Source organism: Sciurus vulgaris, assembly GCF_902686455.1.
Source record: "Sciurus vulgaris genome assembly, chromosome: 7".
Taxonomy (NCBI): Eukaryota; Metazoa; Chordata; class Mammalia; order Rodentia; family Sciuridae; genus Sciurus; species Sciurus vulgaris.
Genome location: NC_136467.1, coordinates 124,518,032 through 124,543,200, shown reverse-complemented (window position 1 = coordinate 124,543,200; position 25,169 = coordinate 124,518,032). Strand labels below are relative to the sequence as shown.

At 36.9% G+C, this 25,169-nt stretch overlaps 1 pseudogene across 1 annotated transcript in view; it reads left to right on the top strand.

The window, feature by feature from the left end:
* Positions 1-25,169, top strand: part of LOC306665767 — a 32,103-nt pseudogene that overhangs the window by 456 nt on the left and 6,478 nt on the right. Inside the window, exons 2-3 of the transcript in view lie at positions 267-354; positions 7,858-7,928. The product of the transcript in view is annotated as an uncharacterized misc_RNA (transcript). The remainder of the gene's footprint in view (positions 1-266; positions 355-7,857; positions 7,929-25,169) is intronic.

Genomic DNA, 25,169 nt, shown 5'->3' with positions numbered 1-25,169 from the left:
TGTGAGATTGAGGGGATGTCCATGGTGCCCTACTAGGGCCAGTAATGATGCTGTGCTCTGAAAAGTCCAGGCACGTCTTTTTGATGTTCTTTTCACCTTTGGCTTATCCTGCAGAGTTGTTCCAGGTGATTGGTTTCTTGGAGCCCATTGTGACCATGCTTCCCTGCTATGTGTCCCCAGCAATGAACATGGAGAACATGGAGCTACGGTGGTTTCCCTCCCAGTTCTCAGTGACTGTGTACATCAATCAGGATGAAATGGAGTAGGCAGGAGAACAACTAGCAGATTTCAGAGTGAGGGCAGAATTGGTGAAGGATTGCATGTCTGAGGGAAGAGTAGCTGTAAGAATCTATAGTCTCTGGGCCTTTTTTTTTCTTTAAGGCAATCATTTTAAATAAGTCTTCTTATTTAAAAGGTGAGTATTTATCTGAAAATACAAACCACTCTCAGAGAAATGCAAGTATTCTGTGTTTGATTTCGAGGGAATGGTGGTCAATAGGACAGAGAGGCAGATATGTTTGGAGCTGATCAACAACCTAAACACTGAATTTAATTCCAAGTGTTCTTGATCTATTTAAACATTTGTTTTGCTGTACTTCATTTTTTTCAGAGTAACAAATAATATCTTATTAATTTGGGAAAATATCACCCATTAGTTTCTAAAAATGAAAAGTGTATTTTTGTCTAATTACATATGTAATAGATCATTATAGTTCTATTCAGCCATTGCAAATGAAACTAAAGTCTACCATGACTACACCCATAGTTACTTCTCAGAAATGATAGCTATCATCAGTTTGGTGGGGATTTTTCCAGCACTAGAACATTTCCATGCATATTTAGATCTGTAAAATACATGATATTGTTTGCCCTTGTTTTAGGTATAAATTGCAGGAGTATACATACTTTTTTGGCAATTTGCTTTTTCTTTTCTCCCCAAACATATTTCATACAGATTTTATGTTAGTAATGTATTAGACATGTCATCATTTAATGATTCCTCTATTTATAGATATTTAGGTTATTTCCAACTTTTTATTTGTCCTTCTTACATATACATGACAGTAGAGTGTGTTTTGACATATTATACATACATGGAGTATAACTTAATCTAATTAGGACCCCATTCTTATGGTTGTACATGATGTGGAGTTTCACTGGTTGTGTATCCATATAAGAACATAGGAAAGTTACGTCCAATTCATTCTGTCTTTCCTATTTCCATCCCCCCTCCCTTCCCTTCATTCCCTTTGTTTAATCCATTGAACTTCTATTCTTCCCCTGACCCCATTGTGTCAGCATCCATATATCAGAGAAAACATTTGGCTTTTGATATTTTGGAACTGGCTTATTTCACTTAGCATGATAGACTGAACTACTTGTATAAATTTGCGCTATAACAAACAGGTACTTTTAAAAAGGTACTTTTTTCCACTCATGTTTCTCCCCATGCATTTTGAAGGAATATATCATGATTACCAAAATGTACCATTTCACCTCGAGACCACCCCCACCCCTGCACTGGGTTCTGTGATGAACAGAGTCTCACCTGGGAGCATTAGTGGCTGGGTCATTATTACATTATTTGGTGGAAATAACTACAAGGGTGGTGACAGGGTGTACTGATACTATAGAAAAATCATAGCATAGGGCTGAGGTCAGATATAATCCATCTTCAATAATTAAGTAAAGCAGAAGTAGAAAAAAATCATTAGCTGAGTGGTCTTGGGGGAAATAAGTGGAAAATGAAGAGAGGGTCCTGTGTGAAAATCTGAAATAGACTGAGGAAGAGTGCTTAGGATAATGAATTGGCCACCGAAGGTTTTTTGTACTTGGTGTTCTTTCATTTATAACCAAAATAAGATCATTGTATCATTATCAACCCAGGAAGGTATAAAATATAAACTGATAATCCTCCCTTTCCCTTCAATAATTCTTTCTCTTCCAGTGTGACTCTAACTACCAGCTTGTTCTATGCCCTTCCAGATATTTATTTACATAACAGATAATTAATCTGTTAATAAACTAGTCTTGAAAAATATGTGTTAACCTGGATAAAAACAAATTAAACCTGATTCCTCAACCAAACAGGAACTAGGAGTTATCTGTTAGTTTTCGTTGGAGCTTCTTGTTTCTCTTTCCCTTGAGGAATGATTGTGCTAAGATCCTTGGGGTGTAATTCAGCCCTTGTATCCAGGAGTGGATAACACTCCAGAGCCGGTCTCTCACTGGTTAGCGATAGGATGCTTATAATTCAAGTCTTTGTTACATCACTCTGCTATCACCTCCATGGATATTAACTCCAAATATTGCTAAAGCCTTGATAAAACTTCAAAAGGAAACTGAAGCTGGGTGAGGTAGAGCACACCTATAATCCTAGTGACTCAGGAGGCTGAAGAGGGAGGACCATGAGTTCAAAGCCAGCTTCAGCAACTTAGTGAGACCCTTTCTCTAAATAAAAATATTAAAGGAATGGAAGTGTGGTTCAGTGGTTAAGTGCCCCTGAGTTCAGTCCCCAGTGCCAAACAAACAAAAACAAAAACAAAAACAAAACAAAAACAAAAAATAACCTGAAGATTTGTGTGTGCCTCCTTTAGGTTTTGAGAAACCTCCTCCACAGTCTCTCAAATGTTCTTTCTGTTCCCCATAAGGAGACTAGCTCATTAACACTTTTGTACAATTGCTCTAATTAATTAATACACTCAACAATAGAGAAAGGTCTCCATGCAGTTTTTACTTTAAGCCAAACAAATATGTCTGAGGCTAAAAAACCATAATTAAAATCAAGAAAGAGAAAAATCTAGGGGGACACTTAAGTAATAGTTATCAAAGCAAAGTTAATAGTACTATTAAAAAGACAAATAATTACCTGCCCCACAACACTTACTAAAAATATCAGTCCATAGCACTTATTTAAAATACCTTGCAATATGTTCTTTCTGCAACTTGCCCTGTCCTCCTTAACAACATATAATAGATAAATTACAAAGATTTTGTTCTTCTATGCTTGCAAATGCATAGAAGTTTCATAATTTATGTGTATACTTACCTAATATTATTTTTAATTTTTAAATCATGACAAAATGATTAAATATATATATTAACTGATAATTATGTGGTGATATATAGTGTTTCTCACATAAGGAAATTCTCAGTTATTAAGTTTATATATGCTAGTTTAACAATTCAGTTTGAAAGTAATCATAACATTTAATTTATTTATTTATTTTTAAAATTTTTACAGACTGCATTTTGATTCATTGTACACAAATGGGGTACATCATTTTGTTTCTATAGTTGTGCATGATGTAGATTCATACCATTTGTGTAATCATACATGTACACAGGGTAATGATGTCTGTCTCATTCCATCATTTTTCATACCCCCCCTTATTTCCCTGTACATAATCTAAAGTTCCTCCATTCTTCTCTCACCAGCCCCCCCATCACATATCATCATCCACTTTATCAAGGAAAATATTCAGCCTTTGGTTTTTTGGGATTGTCTTATTTCATTTAGCATGATATTCTCCAATTCTATCCATTTATCTGCAAAATGCCATAATATTATTCTTCTTTATGGCTGAATAATATTTCATTGTGTATATATACCACAGTTTCTTTATCCATTCATCTATTGAAGGGCATCTAAGTTGGTTCCACAATCTAGCTATTGTGAATTGAGCTGCTATAAGCATTGATGTGGCTGCATTACTGTAGTATGCTAATTTTAAGTCCTTTGGGATAAACAGAGGAATGGGATAACTGGGTCAAAATGTGGGTCCATTCAAGTTTTCTGAGGATTCTCCATACTGCTTTCCAGACTGGCTGCACCAATTTGCAACTCCACCAGTAATGTAAAAGTGTGTATTTTCCCCCACATCCATGCCAACATCTATTACTGCTTGTGTTATTGAAAATAGCCATTCTAATTGGAGTAAGATGAAATCTTCAAGTTGTTTTAATTTGCATTTCTCTAAAAGAAAGCCTGTTCAACAAATGGTGCTGGGAGAACTAGAAATCCATATGCAGCAGAATGAAACTAAACCCCTATCTCTCACCCTGCACAAAACTCAACTCAAAATGGATCAAGGATCTAGGAATTAGACCAGAGACCCCGCACCAAATAGAAGAAAAAGTAGGTCCAAATCTTCATCATGTTGGCTTAGGATCAGACTTCCTTAAAAAGACTCCCAAAGCACAAGAAATCAAAGCAAGAGTCAATAAATGGGATGGATTCAAACTAAAAAGCTTTTTCTCAGCAAAAGAAACAATAATGTGAACTGAGAGCATACAGAGTGGGAGAAAATCTTTTTCAGACACACTTCAGATAAAGCACTAATCTCCAGTATTTACAAAGAACTTACAAAACTTTACAGCAAAAATACAAAGAACCCAATCAATAAATGGGCCAAAGAACTGGACAGACACTTTACAGAAGAAGATTTACAGGTGATTAATAAAAAGATGGAAGAGTGTGCAACATAACATTTCTTTAAATGTATGCATAGTTCAGTAATTATTTCAGATTACATTTGTATTGGCACTGTGTGAGAATAAACATTTCTTCACACCTTTGATGATGCCAAATACTCTCTTTTGTTTCTATATTTTCAAGTCCGATAGATAAAGAAATCTTTTTTTTTTTTTTTTTTGGTACCAGGGATTGAGTCACTGAGCCACATCCCCAGTGCACATGCTCTCTCTTTCTCTCTCTCCCTCTCCTTTAAATATATTTATATATGTAGAGGCAGGGTATCGCTGAGTTGCTTAGGGCCTCCCTGAGTTTTTGAGGCTGGCTTTGAACTCACAATCCTCCTGCCTCAGCCTCCCTAGCTGTTGGGATTACTGGCCTGTGCCACCACACCTGGCAAGAAATCCCATTTTTATCACTCATAAAAATAAATTAGAAACCTTTTCTTATCTATTTGTATATTTTCTTCTTTCAGTCTCCTGTTTATGTCCTTTAATTAACTGTTTTTGGAGGAGGAAGGGGATCTTTTACTGAAAAAAATTCTGTTGATTCATAGTTGCTCTTTTATTCTTATAAATATTGAAAAAACTTTTTCCTATTTGTATTTGTCTTAAAATTTTATGGTATCTTTTATTTGCAGAAATTTAAAAATACTATAAGAGCAGAACTGCCAGCACTATATTTTACATCTTAGTTTTATAGCATCCTTTTATATCATCATCACAAAAATATTTCACCGTTCTCTCTTCTACTACTTTTTCAATAAAATATACTGAAATGTAACAAAGCAGAGAATTTAAATGCACCACTCCATAAATTTTCAAAAATGAATAAACCTGAAAAACTAGCACCCACATCAGGAAACACAACTTCTAATATCCAGGAAAATCTGCTTTTCCCCTTCCAGTCATTATCCCCCCAATGGTAATAACTGTTCTGATTTCTAATCTCTTATGTTAGTTTTGCTTGTATTTGAATTTCTCTCTCTCTCTCTCTCTCTCTCTCTCTCTCGCACACACACACACACACACACACACACACACACACACACATTCTTTTACTCTGGATTTTATTGCTCAACATTATGTTTTTGAGGTTTTTTCCTATGTTGTTAATTGTGTATAGTTGTTATTCATGTTTCTCTCTTTTAATTGTTTTGATTTTTATATTTTAAAATTTTAATTTGCAGAAATGTTTTAAAGTTTCATGGAATGCTCAAAATTTTTTCCAATGTTTATTAACTTATTCCTATACCATTAGTGAATGACTAATAGCAGAAAATCACCACCAATGTACACATGCATTATTTTCCATAAACTTCTCAGGCAGATACCAAAGTAAATTCTAAATTTTCTATGTGGTTATAATAATTTATCTGCTCATTTCTTTTACAGTATCATTCTGCTTCAATTTCTAAAACTATACTCTCTGCTAAGACAAATGTATAGTTTTTTCAGTTCATGCCTTCTACTCTTTTAAATACATCAGTCCTATCTTAAGTTAATAGTTCTCAGTTGATGCTGACAATACACCAATAGGCTCATTTTACCCATTTTCTTTAGGTCTTCTTTTAATAGGAAAAAACAGAATCCATTAAATCTTGAAGGAAAAGCAACAAACTCTCCAAGTCAAGTTACTGTGATCCCACTTTAGGATCATCTTAGGTAGAGGTAAAAAATCTCCTATGATCCCAAAACTAACTTCATGAGACTCACAGCATTTTTTAGTATCCTTTCTGTATCAGTTAATAGGATATAACTTGACTTTCATAAGCAGACAGTTGATTATATACCCACACTTATCTTCCATTCAGTTAACCTTTGCCTAGTTGGTTGATTGCATACCAATACTTATCTTCCATTCAGTTAACCTTTGCCTAGTTGGTTGATTGCATACCAATACTTATCTTCCATTTAGTTAACCTTTGCCTAGTTGGTTGATTATAATAAACCCATACTTATCTTCCTTTAACTTAATGTGGACATCCCTTCCTGTTTTGTTTCTTAGCATAGGTATAGATTTTTTTAAAAAATGTATTAACAATTTTTTATAACTTTTATTTTATTTATTTATATTTTTATGTGGTGCTGAGGATCGAACCCAGTGCCTCACACATTCTAGGCTAGCATTCTACCACTGAGCCACAAACCCAGCCCAGCTATCGATTTTATCTACTTGTTTCATTGGAACTTTAATGGTTATATTCCTCTAGGAGGTACAAGTTCTCTTTGGTCTGTTAGTTCTTGCTTCCTAAGCTTTGATTTGCTATGTTTTACTCAGGACCATTTTGATTCACATATTCTTTTCCTTTGTTTAAGAAAGTTGGCAACTACTCAGGCAACTCTAAAAAGATGTATTTTCTTGCAGATTTCTTTCCATTTTCCAGAAGTATGTTCTCCCTATAAGGTCAGGATCTGGTAGTAAACAGGGTTAACAATTTTATAACTTTAGCCAAAATATTATGTAGCCAGGTGTTTAAATATAGTCCCTACAGCTGAGAAATTGGAGGTGGAGCCAGACATAAGAGATTCATACAATGTGATATAAAAGCAAAATAATATATAGTTTTAGAGGTGAGGGTATTCATTGTTCTCAGAGACAGTGAGTTATTCTAGCAGTCTCATAATTTTGTTTTCATACCAATGCTGGCTATGTGGAACCACTAGAAGACCCTGTTTTGTGATGAGTTGAAGAGGAGAGGTGATGGAAAGGGAAGAGAAAGGGGTGCAGGTAAAAAAAAAAAAAGGCACCTTGACTCTTTCATGGACTCATTTCATCAGACTACCCTTATCTTTTACATAATTTCTACCCAGAGGAAGAAAGAAAATTTGGAAAAAATTACAAAGGGAGATTATTTAAGGAATTGACTATAAGAAGTCTAATTTTAAATGCAGAGAGATCATCCTCTTTGAGACTTCAATAAATTGAATAGATGAATGGTTAGATATGAGTTATTTTCTGAAAGGGTCCAACATTGGAAAATTTTACCCTCCATCTTTCCTATTCTCCTTCTGTAACCTAACTGCTGGTATGCTTGAATAGAAATTGTGTGACAAGTCTTGATATAATTCTTAATATCATCTTCAATTATTCTGTAATATTTGAATCACTGATATTCATTTCTCTCATGGAAAAAAAAAAGAAAAGAAATCCTCTCTTCCCACCTGGAATGATGGTACTTCATCATCTATCTCCTCATGCTAGTGCTGCTGTCTAAAATTAGGAATTTCTGGACAAAAATCATTCAGGTCTTTGGTGAATGATTATCTTTTTCAGGTCCTGGTTCTAGTCCTCACATCCTCATGGTAGGCCCAAAAGATGAAGAAATAAAGATGACATGCATGATGAGGGATGGGTTCCCCAGCATGGGGTACCATGAAAAGATGCAAAAGGAGAGAAGATACCATTTATTTCTGAAGATGAGACCTAAGATGTTGATGGTTTGTTTCAGACAGTCATCCCTCATTGAGTCAGCTCAAAGAGACAAGTGTCTTGCTCCATGAAGAACCCCTTCACTGAATAAGACTAAGTGGAAACCATTTCTATCTCAGGTCAGTGTTGCTCATTTGGGGCTCAGTGTGGTTAGATGCCCTATTTCCTGTTGCTCTGCCCTATGTTGCAAAACCTAAATTTAACCTAGACTTGATAGATGTACTCTACTTTCATGGTATACCCTGTAAAATTCCCCCTGACAGTTCTAAGAAATGGGACAATAGGCATCTTCTGAGAACTCAAAGAAAAAAAATTACTTTCATGTAGACCCCTGCAAAAATGTACACCTCCCAGCTCTGCCCCCCTGCCACCACTGAGTATAAAGTTCAAAGAATTTCTAGATTCATGGTCCAGAGAATGTTTTAGGCAAAGCCCCCTCTGGACCAGTTGCAGCCAATAAACCTGCTTCATGCTAATTCCTCTGGTGTCCAGCCTCTTCTGTCCTACTTCAACATATCCCTGTCTCCACATTTCCTAATTAATTTAACATACAAAAATTCAAACATATTATGATCCCCACATTCATCTCCTTTGTGAAAATCTTTATTGTTGATACTTGGTTTGTAAAGAAGCAGACTGATTACTACTAGTTATTAGTACTATTATACTGGTATCAATGTTACTTGTAACTATTGAAAGCTAAAATTTACCAAACTTTACTATGGACAAGATACAGCATTAAGTTCTGTATACACTATCTCCTTTATTTCTCTCTATATTCCTGTGCTGAGGTACCATAATAAAGTACATCATCATGAAGGTTAAATGAGGTTGAGAGAAGCAAAGCAACTTCACCAAGATCACTGCCACCAAAATTCAGAAATTTCTGACTTACAGACCTTCATATTTCAATGATCAGAAATAGAATAAGGGTGGTATAAGAAGTGGATGACGTAGTACATAAGCCTATAGCAAAAATTATGAAGAGTCTTAAATGAAAGTAGGCACACCAGGGTTAGAAATATGATGAAGCTATGAACAAGCTGTAAAATTATAGGTATTTTAAGGAGGATGGAGAGACCCACTTCTGAAATACTGACCCTGAGAATTTTCAGACACAACAGCCATCCTGGCTAGATGTTTCTCAGTCTGTCTGGAACAGATGGTTACCAAGGTCCTGTACAATCCTAACCTTTATGATTTATGCCCAATGTATCTTCTAGGATAGAACACAAATTATTTCACCTACTCTTCCTTTTCTCTTCCTCCACTGTCCTCACTCGGCATTTATATTTTTCTTGAAGCCAACCAGGTTCCATAATGCACTGAACTCCCTTCCTCGCCACGCTTGCAATAGCTGTTTGTTAGGACTCAAACATAGCTCATTTCAACATCTTATAAAAGAATAAAAGATGTTTCTTCAATAAAAAGTGTTGCTCAGAACTGTGATGATCTGATATACCAAGGGCAAGGGGAATCTGAAAATACCTTTAGTGTTCTGAATCAGAATTGCTTTACCCCAGGGAAACATTATTGGGATGTAAAAGTAAATATAGGGACATAAGATGGACCTGCAATTAGGTGGACTTTGGGCGTTTTCTCAGATGCAGTAAGGAGAAATGGGTGGCTTATAGAAAGTCCAGATAAGAACTTCTGGGGGTTTATGTGAGATCCAAGATGGCGGACTAGAGGGAGGCTGCATTCTTTGTCACTCCATATCGCCGGTTTCAAGCAGAGGATATCTGTTTCTCGGTGAGACAGTTTTTGCTGCTTATCGATCCCCTGGTGTTTACCCATTTGTCTGCTGTGATGACCTGCAGTCTGCCAGCATATCGACATGTTTTTGACAGTAGATTGCTCACTGTCAGGCATCTATCATCCGCCATTTACCTGCCTCTCGCCTGTCCATCACTTCCCTTACTCCTATCCATCACCCAACGCTCGAGGTTCACCTCCCGATTGCCAACTGCCAGTGGAGCACCAGCTGCCTGCTGCTGCCTGGAAGTTCACTGTTACAGTACCTGCAGGTTTGATTGCATGTGGCTGCCGCATTTTGAGACCACAGCCAGGTCCCGTAGGACCCTAGCTGGACTGACTGAGCCCCGTCTCCAGGATCCCTCAGCCCGACCGATCACTCCCTACCTCTGGGGCCCTCACATCGACTGACTGCTCCCTGCTGCCAGGACCACCAGACCAACTGACTGCACCCTATCACCGGGACCCCAGACAGACTAATTGCACCCGACAACCAGGATCCCACAACCACACCAAACACACCAGATCTCCAGGACCCCTGCCAGACCAACTGCATCCCATCTCCAGGACCTCCAGCTGACCACGTCCACCCCTGAGCTGCAGCTCCCCATTTGCCAACAAATTTCGAAGCCAGAGTGGCCATCTTGGATAATCCTGGAAGCCTTAGCTCGATCATTGGGTGGGGCAAATCCCATCCTGAGATGCCTGCTGGAGACTTGAAGCTCATTGTCAGGTACCTCTCATGCATCAGGCTACTGAACACTGGGAGGATTCATTAGTATATGACTGTTATACAGTAGACTTTCTTTTTTCTCCTTTTTAAAAAAATTAAAGTTTTTATTTCTTTACTTTTATTGCTTTCTTTTCCTTTTGTTTACCTGTTCCCTCAGAGACTCTGTCTCCCTTTTTTGAATGCTAACATCCGATTTCTTTTGATTACACTCTCACCCTGTTTTTGAGAACTTCTGTATATTCTTTTCTTATCCCATTAACATCCACATTCTACATCTCTCTGCATCCTCTTTGTCCTCCATTAGAAACTGCAGACCTTATTGCAAACCTGTTTGTTTTACTGAAGATAATATTTGAACTCATTTTGTTTATTATGACAATTTTGTTATTGTCCCCATAGGGGCTATTTGGTCTAGGATTGCATAGTGTCTGAACTGGGCACTGCTAATATTGATCTCCCCTTAAAGAAAGGGTTTTGGAAACCTATAGGGCCACAATAAGCCTATAGGGGGAAATCTGCAATACCCCAGATCTGCACTGCTAGAGGGGAAGATACATGAACAACATGAAAAAACAAGGGAAGAAAATGATCCAAACAAATCTAGATTCTATAGTAATAGAATCCAATGACAGTATGTTAGAAGAAATGTCAGAAAAGGACTTCAGATTATACATGATTAAGATGATTCGTGAAGCAAAGAATGAGATAAGAGAGCAAATGCAGGCAATGAATGATATACCAATAAGCTGAAAGAGCACCTGCAGGAAGCAAAAGATCATTTCAACAAAGAGATAGAGATTCTCAAAAACAAACAAACAAACAAACAAATCCTTGAAATGAAGGAGACAATAAACCAAATAAAAAACTCAATGGAAAGCATCACCAATAGACTAGACCACTTGGAAGACAGAACCTCAGACAATGAAGACAAAATATTTAATCTTGAAAATAAAGTTGCTCAAACAGAGAAGGTAGTAAGAAATCATGAACAGAATCTCCAAGAACTATGAGACATCATGAAAATATCAAATTTAAGAATTATTGGGATTGAGGAAGGCACAGAGATATAAACCAAAGGAATGAACAACTTATTCAATGAAATAATTTCAGAAAATTTCCCAAATCTGAAGAATGAAATGAAAAATCAAATACAAGAGGCTTACAGAACACCAAATGCACAGAATCACAACAGATTCACACCAAGTCACATTATAATGAAAATGCCTAACATTCAAAATAAATATAGGATTTTGAAGGCCGCGAGAGAAAAGCATCAGATTACATATAGGGGGAGACCAATACGGATAGCATCCGACTTCTCAACCCAGACACTAAAAGCTAGAAGGGCATGGAACAACATATTTCAAGCTCTGAAAGAACATGGTTGCCAACCAAGAATCCTATACCCAGCAAAACTAACCTTCAGATTTGAAGATGAAATAAAATCCTTCCATGATAAACAAAAGTTAAAAGAATTTACAAATAGAAAACCTGCACTACAGAATGTTCTCAACAAAATGTTCCATGAGGAGTAATGAAAAACAACAATGAAGGTCAGCAAAGGGAGGAACTACCTTAGAGAAAAAGCACTCAAAGGAGAAACCAAGCCAATTTAAAAACCAAAAATAAGCCAAATGACTGGGAATACAAATCATTTCTCAATAATAACCCTGAATGTTAATGGCCTAAACTCATCAATCAAAAGACATAGACTGGCAGAATGGGTTAAAAAGAAAGAACCAACAATATGCTGCCTGCAAGAGACTCATCTCATAGAAAAAGACATCCACAGACTAAAGGTGAAAGGATGGGAGAAAACCTACCACACACATGGACTCAGTAAAAAAGTGGAGGTTTCCATCCTTATATCAGATAAAGTGGACTTCAAACCAAAGTTAGTCAGAAGGGATAAAGAAGGACATTTCCTACTGCTTAAGGGAACCATAAATCAGGAAGACATAACAATAGTAAATATTTATGCCCCAAACAATGGTGTATCCCTGTATATCAAAGAAATCCTTCTCAATTTCAATAATCACATAGACCACAACACAATAATTATGGGCGACTTTAACACATCGCTGTTACCACTAGATAGATCTTCCAAACAAAATCCAACCAAAGAAACCATAGAACTCAATAACACAATCAATAACCTAGACTTAATAGACATATAGAATATTCCATTCATCAACGAGCGGATACACATTCTTCTCAGCAGCACATGGAACCTTCTCGAAAATAGACCATGCGTTATGCCACAAAGCATCCCTTAGGAAATGCAAAAAAATAGAGATACTGCCTTGTGTTCTATCAGATCATAATGGACTGAGAGTAGAAATCAATGACAAAATATAAAAGGGAATTACTCCAACACTTGGAGACTAAATAATATGCTATTGAATAAAACATGGATAACAAAAAACATCAGGGAGGAAATTAAAAAATTCTTAGAGGTCAATGAGAACGATGATACAACACATCAAAATCTCTGGGACACTATGAAAGCAGTACTAAGAGGAAAATTCATTGCATGGAGCGCATTCCAGAAAAGAATGAAAAGTCAACAACTAAATGACCTAACATTACAGCTCAAAGCCCTAGAAAAAGAAGAACAGAATAACAGCAAAAGTAGTAGAGGACAGGAAATAATTAAAATCAGAGCTGAAATCAATGAAATTGAAACAAAAGAAACTATTCAAAAAATTGACAAAACAAAAAGTTTGTTCTTTGGGAAAGTAAACAAATAGACAAACTCTTAGCCACACTAACAAAGAGAAGGAGAGAGAAGACTCAAATTACTAAAATACATGATGCAAAAGGATATATCACGACAGACACCACTAAGATACAGAACATAATGAGAAGCTACTTTGAAAATCTGTATTCCAACAAGATAGAAACTACCGAAGACATTGACAAATTTCTAGAGACATATGCTCCTCCCAAACTGAACCAGGAGGACATCACAATTTAAACAGATCAATATCAAGCAATGAAATAGAAGAAGCCATTAAAAATCTACCATCCAAGAAAAGCCCAGGACCAGATGGATTCTCAGCCGAGTTCTACAAGACCTTCAAAGAAGAACTCATTCTAATACTTCTCAAAGTATTCCAGGAAATAGAAAAGGAGGGTACCCTATCAAACTCATTCTATGAAGCTAATATCACCCTCATACCCAAACCAGGAAAAGACACATCAAGGAAAGAAAAGTTTAGACCAATATCCTTGATGAATATACATGCAAAGATCCTTAACAAAATATTGGCAAACCGTATCCAAAAACATATTAAGAAAATTGTGCACCATGATCAAGTGGGGTTTGCCCCTACAATGCAAGGATGGTTCAACATTCATAAATCAATAAACGTAATCCATCATGTCAATAGACTTAAGGAAAAGAATCATATGGTTATTTCAATTGATGCAGAAAAAGCATTCAATGAAATACAACACCCCTTCATGCTCAAAACACTAGAAAAAATAGGGATAGTAGGAACATACCTGAACATTGTAAGAGCTATTTATGCTAAGCCCATGGCCAACATCATTCTTAATGGAGAAAAACTGAAAACATTCCCTTTAAAAATGGGAACAAGACAGGGATGTCCTCTTTCACCACTTCTATTCAACATTGTCCTCGAAACTCTAGCCAGAGCAATTAGGCAGACTAAAGAAATTAAAGGGATACGAATAGGAAAAGAGGAACTCAAGTTGTCACTCTTTGTGGATGACATGATTCTATATTTAGAGGATCCAAAAAACTCCTCCAGAAAACTTCTAGACCTCATCAATGAATTCAGCAAAATAGCAGGCTATAAAATCAACACGCATAAATCTAAAGCATTTTTATATGCAAGCGACAAAACAGCTGAAAGGGAAGTGAGGAAAACAACTCCATTTACAATAGCGTCAAAAAAAAAAAATACTTGGGCATCAATCTAACCAAAGAGGTAAAAGATCTCTACAATGAAAACTACAAAATATTGAAGAAAGAAATTAAGGAAGACCTTTGAAGATGGAAAGATCTCCCATGTTCTTGGAAAGGCAAAATTAATATTGTCAAAATGGCCATACTACCAAAAGTGCTATACAGATTCAATGCAATTCCAATTAAAATCCCAATGACATACCTTACAGAAATAGAGCAAGCAGTCATGAAATTCTTCTGGAAGAATAAGAAATCCAGAATAGCTAAAGCAATCCTTAGCAGGAAGAATGAAACAGGGGGTATCGCAATACCAGAACTTCAACTATACTACAAAGCAATAGTAACAAAAACAGCTTGGTATTGGCACCAAAATAGAAAGGTAGATCAATGGTACCAAATAGAGGACATGAACACAAACCCAAATAAATACAATTTTCTAATACTAGACACAGGTGCCATAAATATCCAATGGAGTAAAGATAGCCTCTTCAACAAATGGTCTTGGGAAAACTGGAAATCCATATGCAACAGAATGAAACTAAACCCCTATCTCTCACCCTGCACAAAAATCAACTCACAATGGATCAAGGACCTTGAAATCAGACCAGAGACCCTTCATCTCATAGAAGGAAAAGTAGGTCCAAATCTTCACCTTGTTGGCTTAGGATCAGACTTTCTTAACGGGACTCCCATAGCACAAGAAATAAAAGCAAGAATCAATAACTGGGATAGATTCAAACTAAATAGCTTTCTCTCAGCAAAGGAAACTATCAGCAATGTGAAGAGAGAGCCTACAGAGTGGGAGAATATCTTTGCCACTCATACTTCAGATAAAGCACTAATTTCCAGAATCTATAAAGAACTCAAAAAACTCTACACCAAGAATACAAATAACCCAATCAACAAATGGCTAAGGATATGAACAGACACTTCACAGAAGAAGGCCTACAAGCAATCAACAAACACATGAAAAAATGTTCACCATCTTTAGTAATAAGAGAAATGCAAATCAAAACTACACTAAGATTCCATCTCACCCCAATTAGAATGGAATACAAGCAACAATAGGTGTTGGAGAGGATGTGAGGAAAAATGTACACTCATACGTTGGTGGTGGGTTGGCAAATTAGTGCAGTCACTCTGGAAAGCAGTGTGTACATTCCTTAGAAAACTTGGAATCGACCTACCATTTCACCCAGCTATCCCACTCCTCGGCCTATACCCAAAGGAGTGAAAATCAGCATACTACAGAGATACAGCCACATCAATGTTCATAGCTGCTCAATTCACAATAGCCAGACTATGGAACCAACCTAGATGCCCTTCAATTGATAAATGGATAAAGAAACTGTGGTATATATATACAATGGAATATTACTCAGCTATAAAGAATAATAAAATTATGGCATTTGCAGGCAAATGGATGAAATTGGAGAATATCATGTTAAGTAGATAAGCCAATCTCAAAAATCCAAAAGACGAATGATGTCACTGATAAGCGGATGATGACATGTAATGGGTGGTGGTAGGGGGGCAAGAATGGAGGAAGGAGGGACTGTACAGAGGGAAAAGAGATGTGGGAGGGGTGGGGGGAAGAAAAAAATAACAGAATGAATCAAACATCATTACTCTATGTAAATGTATGAATATGCAAATGGTATGCCTTTACGCCATGTACAAACAGAAACAACATGTATCCCATTTGTTTACAATAAAAATAAATTTAAAAACCCCCGAATTTCTGGGTAGTGGGATGTGAGGATGAGGAAGTCATATCTTTCACCACTCATCCAGAACCTCTCACTAAAGCAACACCCTCATAGGCTAGGAATTTTCCTGGTTCTTTACAATATGGTTGATGGACTCCACATCTTCTTTTGCTGGATTACCTTCTGTGGGACCCTCTGCCCTTATTTTCCCCTTGGAATACCTATGACCATCCAGATCTATGACTATGTGCTTAGCTTTAAGTCACACAGAAAGTGTTGCTAATTTCTCTCCAAAGACCTCTGTGACTCTCTTAATAAGTGGTGATACAGAAGTTGCCCAGGAAGCTAACTCATAAGAAGTGAAATGTTGCTACCACTCAAGCTCCTTATAGTCTGTTCTCCAAGTATTCCCAGAAATAGAAAAGGAGGGTACCCTACAAAATGCATTCTATGAAGCTAATATCACTCTCATATCCAAACCAGGCAAAGACACATCAAGGAAAGAAAAGTTTAGACCAATATCCTTGATGAATATAGATGCAAAGATCCTTATCAAAATATAGGCAAAACGTATCCAAAAACATATTAAGAAAATTGTGCACCATGATCAAGTGGGGTTTGCCCCTGCAATGCAAGGATGGTTTAACATCCATAAATCAATAAACGTAATCCATCATGTCAATAGACTTAAGGATAAGAATCATATGGTTATTTCAATTGATGCAGAAAAAGCATTCGACGAAATACAACACCCCTTCATGCTAAAACACTAGAAAAAATAGGGATAGTAGGAACATACCTGAACATTGTAAAGGCTATTTATGCTAAGCCCACAGCCAACATCATTCTTAATGGAGAAAAACTGAAACCATTCCCTTTAAAAACGGGAACAAGACAGAGATGTCCTCTTTCACCACTTCTATTCAACATTGTCCTCGAATCTCTAGCTAGAACAATTAGACAGACTAAAGAAATTAAAGGGATACGAATAGGAAAAGAGGAGCTTAACCTGTCACTATTTGCTGATGACATGATTCTATATTTAGAGGATTCAAAAACCTCCTTCAGAAAACTTCTAGACCTCATCAATGAATTCAGCAAAATAGCAGGCTACAAAATCAACATGCATAAATCTAAAGCATTTTTATACGCAAGCGACAAAAAAGGGAAGTGAGGAAAACAACTCCATTTACAATAGCCTCAAAAAAAAAAAAAATACTTGGGCATCCATCTAACCAAAGAGGTAAAAGATCTCTACAATGAAAACTACAAAATATTGAAGAAGGAAATTGAGGAAGACCTTTGAAGATGGAAAGATCTCCCATGTTCTTGGAAAGGCAGAATTAATATTGTCAAAATGGCCATACTACCAAAAGTGCTATACAGATTCAATGCAATTCCAATTAAAATCCCAATGACATACCTTACAGAAATAGAGCAAGGAGTCATGAAATTCTTCTGGAAGAATAAGAAACCCAGAATAGCTAAAGCAATCCTTAGCAGGAAGAGTGAATCAGGGGGTATTGCATACCAGAACTTCAACTACACTACAAAGCAAAGGTAACAAATACGTCATGGTATTGGCACCAAAATAGACAGGTAGATCAATGGTACAGAATAGAGGACACGGACTCAAACCCAAATAAATACAATTTTCTTATACTAGACAAAGGTGTCAAAAATATGCAATGGAGAAAAGATAGCCTCTTCAACAAATGGTGCTGGGAAAACTGGAAATCCATATGTAGCAGAATGAAACTAAACCCCTATCTCTCACCCTGCACAAAAATCAACTCACTTATTAGCGATATCATTCGTCCTTTTGAGGGAAGGGTTAGTGTTAGGGTTAGAGTTAGGGTTAGGGAGGGGGGCAAGTATGGAGGAAGGAAGTACTGTATAGAGGGTAAAGAGGGGTGGGAGGGGTGGGGGGAAGGGAAAAAATAACAGAATGAATCAAACAACATTACTCTATGTAAATTTATGATTACACAAATGGTATGCCTTTACGCCATGTACAAACAGAGAAACAACATGTATCCCATTTGTTTACAATAAAAAAAAAAATCAACTCACAATGGATCAAGGACCTCGGAATCAGACCAGAGACCCTTCATCTTATAGAAGAAAAAGTAGGTCTAAATCTTCAACATGTTGGCTTAGGATCAGACTTCCTTAACAGGACTCCCATAGCACAAGAAATAAAAGCAAGAATCAATAACTGGGATAGCGTCAAACTAAAAAGCTTTGTCTCAGCAAAGGAAACTATCAGCAATGTGAAGAGAGAACCTACAGAGTGGGATAAAATCTTTACCAATCATACTTCAGATAGAGCACTAATTTCCAAAATATACAAAGAACTCAAAAAACTCTACACCAAGAATTCAAATAACCCGATCAATAAATGGGCTAAGGATATGAACAGACACTTCACAGAAGAAGGCCTACAAGCAATCAACAGATATATGAAAAAATGTTTAACATCTCTAGTAATAAGAAAATGCAAATCAAAACTACCCTAAGATTCCATCTCACCCCAATTAGAACGGCGCTTATCAAGAATTCAAGCAACAATAGGTGTTGGCAAAGATGTGGGGAAAAAGGTACACTCATACATTTCTGGTGGGGTTGCAAATTACTGCAGCCACTGTGGAAAAGCAGTGTGGAGATTCCTCAGAAAGCTGGAATGGAACCACCATTTCACCCAGCTATCCCACTCCTTGGCCTATACCCAAAGGACTTAAAATCAGCATACTACAGAGATACAGCCACATCAATGTTCATAGCTGCTCAATTCAGAATAGCCAGATTGCGGAACCAACCTAGATGTCCTTCAATTGATGAATGGATAAAGAAACTGTGGTATATATATACAATGGAATATTACTCAGCTATAAAGAATAATAAAATCATTGCATTTGCAGGCAATTGGATGAAATTGGTGAATATCATGCTAAGTGAGATAAGCCAATCTCAAAAACCCAAAGGACGAATGATCTCGCTGATAAGCAGATGATGACACATAATGGGGGATGGGAGGGGGGAAAATGGAGGAAGGAGGGACTGTATAGAGGGAAAACAGGGGTGGGAGGGGTGCAGAGGTGGGAGGGGTGGGGGGGGAGGGAAAAAATAACAGATTGAATCAAACCCCATTACCCTGTGTAGATGTAGGATTACACAAATGGTATGCCTTTACTTCATGTACAAACACAAACAACATGTATCCCATTTGTTTACAATAAAAATAAATTAAAAAAAAAAGAAAGTTGTCCTTGGGTAGTAGGTCAGTTTCACTTAGTGTCATTTCAGCCTTTTTCAGAGAGTGAGAGGCAGAAAGAGCAATGGGAGAACTGGAAAATGTCCACAGAGATCTCCTCCAGTGTTACCACTGGGAAAGTGCAGTCTCCTTATGGGCAGCAACAATTCATTACGGGAAAACTCTGAACATGGGGTGTCGCTCCTTTTTTGGTGCTATGTGTTGAAATAAATACTTTTGGCTACATTTTTATACTTTTTGTTGTTGTTATCAAACCATGTAGGAAGAAGGATGGTTATGAAAGAAAGGACCACATTTGAATGAATTTTCCATATATGTTCCTGCTGTTGGAAATGCACAGAAATCTGTTCAAATGTTTTGAAAAAGCTCAGCTTGTCAATTTTCTTCAGCCTCTGGTGTCCCATTAACATCTAAAATTGGATGTTAACATTTAATATTGGAGTTTTCAAAGGGATGGAGCAGTCTGGTATATAACCATAAATCATTTGAGAAACTCAAGATTTCTGGGGAGGCAAGAGCCCTTTTTAAAAAGTTCTCACTGGTCAGCAAACCCAGTTTGTGTCCTGTGTGAGAATGTAAATGAAAAAGGAATTGGTATTGTAGTTCGAGTCCTCAAAAACAAAAAGTTATGCAGGAAAGGTGAAGCATTTGTAGTCTTCATGGAGAAAGAGTCCTTGTTAACATTAGCATTTTTTTTCCTTTCTAACTACATTCTTCCCACTGTTGAGGGTTTTGCTTGCATCCAGGTTTTTCTAGTTGCTTATCACCAAGTTTATGTATTTGAGGATATAAAATAGGAGTTTCTTCTCTCTTTCTGATATGGAAAAGATCCACTTAGATTTTTCTTATACTACCGACAGATGTTTAAACCTCTCACAACTTCTCTTAGAAGATGGACCTGGCTGAAGAAAATTGACAAGCTGAGTTTTTTCAAAACATTTGAACAGATTTCTGTGCATTTCCAACAGCAGGAACATATATGGAAAATTCATTCATATGTGGTCCTTTCTTTCATAACCATCCTTCTTCCTACATGGTTTGATAACAACAAAAAAGTATAAAAATGTAGCCAATGGTGATATTTCCCCTGGCACACAGTTAATGAGTGGCAAAGTTAGTGCTTGAACCCAGGATGAATAAATCCAGAGCCCCAGATCTTGATTTTACTGACAGTAAAAGAGGGCCTCCTTAATTCAAGCAAGAAATAGCAATGGCAGGAAAGGGGTAAACAAATGATGGGAAAATACTGGCAAGTATAATGAGATGGACATAGTGGGTAGAAAGGGATTGCCGGACATGAAAACTGTGTCCATGGGGATAACACCAAAACAAGCACAAATGGGAATGGAACTCTGATGCAGAACAGGAGGACAGTGGATCTGGGTTTAGATGTGTCACTTTTGTTGTCACTCAGGACATTTATAAGTGTGAGGTTCCCAAATGAGTTCTAAGTATCCCTCCTACACTACCTAAATTTGTATTTTGTTCTCTAAGAGTTTTCTGTTACTTCTCACTCATTTTTAATGAGTTTTTGTCCTTCTAAACTTAGGGATTGGGGAGCAATGGCTGGACGTGGATAACAAATGAAAATGTGAAGGTTGGTGGTCGTTAGAATCACGTTAGTTGTAGAAATGTCAGGGCTAATCATGTTTACATTATCCTCATTGTACCTGCCAGCAAATTAATATGCAGTGAAGGGTCTCCATGGATTCTGGCAAAGTAATGACTTTGAATTCACCATCTGGTGTCATCGATTAATTCTTTATTGGTAGACAACCATGGAAATCCCACCTTGACTAAAGTTTATAAAAGTATGATAATGACTGTACTAGAATAAAGAAATACGTGAGGTCAGGTAGTATGTGTTGTTAAGGATTATATCCCTAGGTACTAGCAACAGTGAGTTCTCAATGCTCAATAAATATCTATTTATGAAATTATTTATGCATTTCATAAATGTTTATTGTGGTCAATTAATACAGCCACTTTTGAGGTTATAAGGACATATAGAAAAGAAGAAAAAAATCACTGCCCTAATGATCATCTATAGTCTACTGATAAATGAAGAAAAAAACCAGAGGGTTAATTAACTTAATCTTTTAGTTTCCTCCCTGAAACTGAGATCCACTCACTTTATACATCTATTCTGAGAGTCAACCTGCTCTATATGACTACATCCAGCTAACTACACATCAGGAGTGGGAGGGAACTAGGTCCTTGCTGGAACAATCCAGTTGCTTATTGGATAAAATTGCTGGTTGAAATTGTCATATTCAAGCTGCAATTCAACTTCCCTAATTCTTTCACTTAACATAGATTCAAAATCCATCCAAGTTGTATGAGTACTTACTCCCTTTTTAAAAACCAACAGCCTATTTCTAAGAAGAGTTTTAGTTTTATTGCAAAATTGAATAGAAAATCCAGATTTCCTATACCCTTCCACCTCCTCCTCTATGCCTCCCTTATTATTAACATGTTCTCCTAATGTAATGCTTTTCTAACTATAATTTGGATCGATAAAGTAAATTAGTTAGAAATTTGGGAAGCTAAAAGTAATTATGTTCTTTAATATATAGCAAGAGAATTGGTGTGATAAAACACACACATACACACATACATTTTCACGAATCTTTCCTCTAGTTGAGCCTACACATTTACACATAGGACCTTCAAAAGCACAGGACAGCAAGCGAAAAGCTGGATTTATTAGGATGAAAGACTCTTCACCTTCCACCAAAATAACAGTTAACTTTCAGGCACTTTAATAAAGCATTTTAAATTACATTGTCAAAATAGAGTAACATGCTGAAATATTTTCAAAGGTAGCATGTTTACTAATAAACATGTTTCCAAAACTATAAAGGGTGTATCAATGTATCAAAAATTATAAATAATTTGTCAAACTCCTTAGAATCTATGACTCAAAAAGTGTACCCTAGCCAGGTGCAGTAGTGCATGCCAGTAATCCCAGCAGTTCTGGAGGCTGAGGCTGATGGATTGTGAGTTCAAAGCCAGCCTTAGCAAAAGTGAGGTGCTAAGCAACTCAGTGAGACCTTGTTTCTAAATAAAGTACAAAATAGGGCTGGGGATGTGGCTCAGTGGTTGAATGCCCTGAAGTTCAATCCCTGTTACCAAAAACAGAAGAAGAAGAAGAAAAAGATGTGCCCTAATGTACACAGTGGACTTTAGGTGAAATAATGTATAAACATTGGTTCATCAGTTGTAACACATTAGGAGAACATGTTAATAATAAGGGAGGCATAGAGGAAGAGGTGGAAGGGTATAGGAAATCTGGATTTTCTATTCAATTTTGCAATAAAACTAAAACTCTTCTTAGAAATAGTCTGTTGGTTTAACAAAGGAAGTAAGTACTCATACAACTTGGATGAATTTTGAAGCTATGTTAAGTGAAAGAAGACACACACACACACTTGTGTACATTTTTTGCAGGCCAGTTTTCTGGGTGGCATTGGACTAACTCAATTCTCCCCCTTGCTTGTTTTCAGTTTTCAAGAATGAATGTAGAATATTCTGGGAATGCAAAATCCTGATAAGGAAGTGCATGAAACAGGCTGGGCCTTGTTCCTGTTCCTTCTGGATATATAACACCATGAGTTAAGGGAAACTGCCTGGGACAAAGTATTACTCCTTTCTTCCCTAGAAGGATGTCCTTTAAACCTTTACCTATGAGTCACACAGCTCCTGAACTCCACTTATGTGGACAGTTTTAATTGCCCTATGTATGCTGGCTTTCCAGGTCCCATAGCTGTGGTGCAAGTGAGACTCTAGCAGTCAAGACTCCATCCACTTGAGTGGCTTTCTGGAGCATTGGGGCACTAGCTTACCATGGGTTTGAGACTTTTTTTTGCCTGTCTGTAAGCAATAAACCTGCTTCACACACTTTCACACATAGATCACTCACTATCTTAAAGTGTGAATAATTTCACAGGACAGACAAACAGGTAATCAGTGCATGGTCGAGCTAAACAGCGTCCTGATTCAGTATGGATTTCTGCTTCTGACATAGTGATAGTCTTTCTATCCTAGGTGATGGGAATACACTCATGGGATTGGTAATTAGCAAACCTGCTTCACATTTTATGATTCCAATTATATGAAAAATCCATAGTATAGAGGCAGTATAATTTATAGAGACAGAAAGTAGAATAGTAGTTGCCAGGGACTTGAGGCAAGGAAAAAAATGAGTAGTAACTATTTAGTAGGTATGACATTTCTTTTGGGGCAATAAAAATGTTCCGGAACTAGATAGCGAAGATGGTTGTACAACATTGTGAATGTATAGAGTGCTACGGAATTATATACTTAAAATGATGAATTTTATTCAGCATGTATTTTACCATAATTGAAAAAGTAAAATAAATTAGTAAATACTTGAGAGAATAACAATTTCAAACAAAAATTTATGAGTTTAGAAATAGAAATAAAATATTGATCCAAAATATGATCCAAAAGAGAGACTCCAGAACACTGTAAATGAATGATTCTCAAAGGATAGTGACAACTTTGTGATGTTTGCCATCCTGGAAAGCAGCAGTGTCATTGGCAGATATTCCTCATTTTTGCTTCATGGAGAATTTAAGATTAACAAAATAATTTATCATTACATTTTATGTATATAATAGTGAATCCCATATAGTTCTTTGAAGGAATATAGGTACTGTAACCCATCACCTCATTGTTGTCCATTTTCTTTCTTTTATTATTTATTTTAATTAAAAATAATAATTTACATTGGCAATAGTTGGTTTGATTCATTCTGTTATTTTTTCCCTTCCCTCCACCCCTCCACCCCTCTTTTCCCTCTATACAGTCCTTCCTTTCTCCATTCTTACCACCCTCCTTATCCCTAACCCTAAACCTAACCCTAACCTAACGCTAACCCCTCATAACCCCCCTTAAATGTCCTCATCCGCTTATCAGCGAGATCATTCGTCCTTTAGTTTTTTGAGATTGGCTTATCTCACTTTGCATGATATCCTGCAATTTCATCTGTTTGCCTGCAAATGCCATAATTTTATCATTCTTCATGGCGGAGTAATATTCCGTTGTATATATATGCCACAGGTTTTTTATCCATTCATCAACTGAAGGGCATCTAGGTTGGTTCCACAATCTGGCTATAGTGAATTGAGCAGCTATGAACATTGATGTGGCTGTATCTCTGTAGTATGCTGATTTTAAGTCCTTTGGGTATAGGCCAAGGAGTGGGATAGCTGCGTCAAATGGTGGTTCCATTCCAAGCTCTCTGAGGAATCTCCATACTGCTTTCCAGAGTGGCTGCACTAATTTGCAACCCCACCAGCAATGTATGAGTGTACCTTTTTCCCCACATCCTCGTCAACACCTATTGTTGCTTGTGTTCTTGATAATCGCCATTCTAATTGGGGTGAGATGAAATCTTAGGGTAGTTTTGATTGCATTTCTCTTATTACTAGAGATGTTGAACATTTTTTCATATATCTGTTGATTGCTTGTACATCTTCTTCTGTGAAGTGTCTGTTCATTTCCTTAGCCCAATTTTTTGATTGGATTATTTGTATTCTTGGTGTAGAGTTTTTGAGTTCTTTATATATTCTGGAAATTAGTGCTCTATCTGAAGTATGAGTGGCAAAGATATTCTCCCACTCTGTAGGCTCTCTGTTCACATTACTGATAGTTTCCTTTGCTGAGAGAAAGCTATTCTAGTTTGAATCTATCCCAGTTGTTGATTCTTGCATTTTAATTTCTTGTGCTATGGGAGTCCTGTTAAGGAAGTCTGATCCTAAGCTGACATGTTGAAGATTTGGACCTACTTTTCTTCTATAAATGAAGGGTCTCTGTCTGATTCCAAGGTCCTT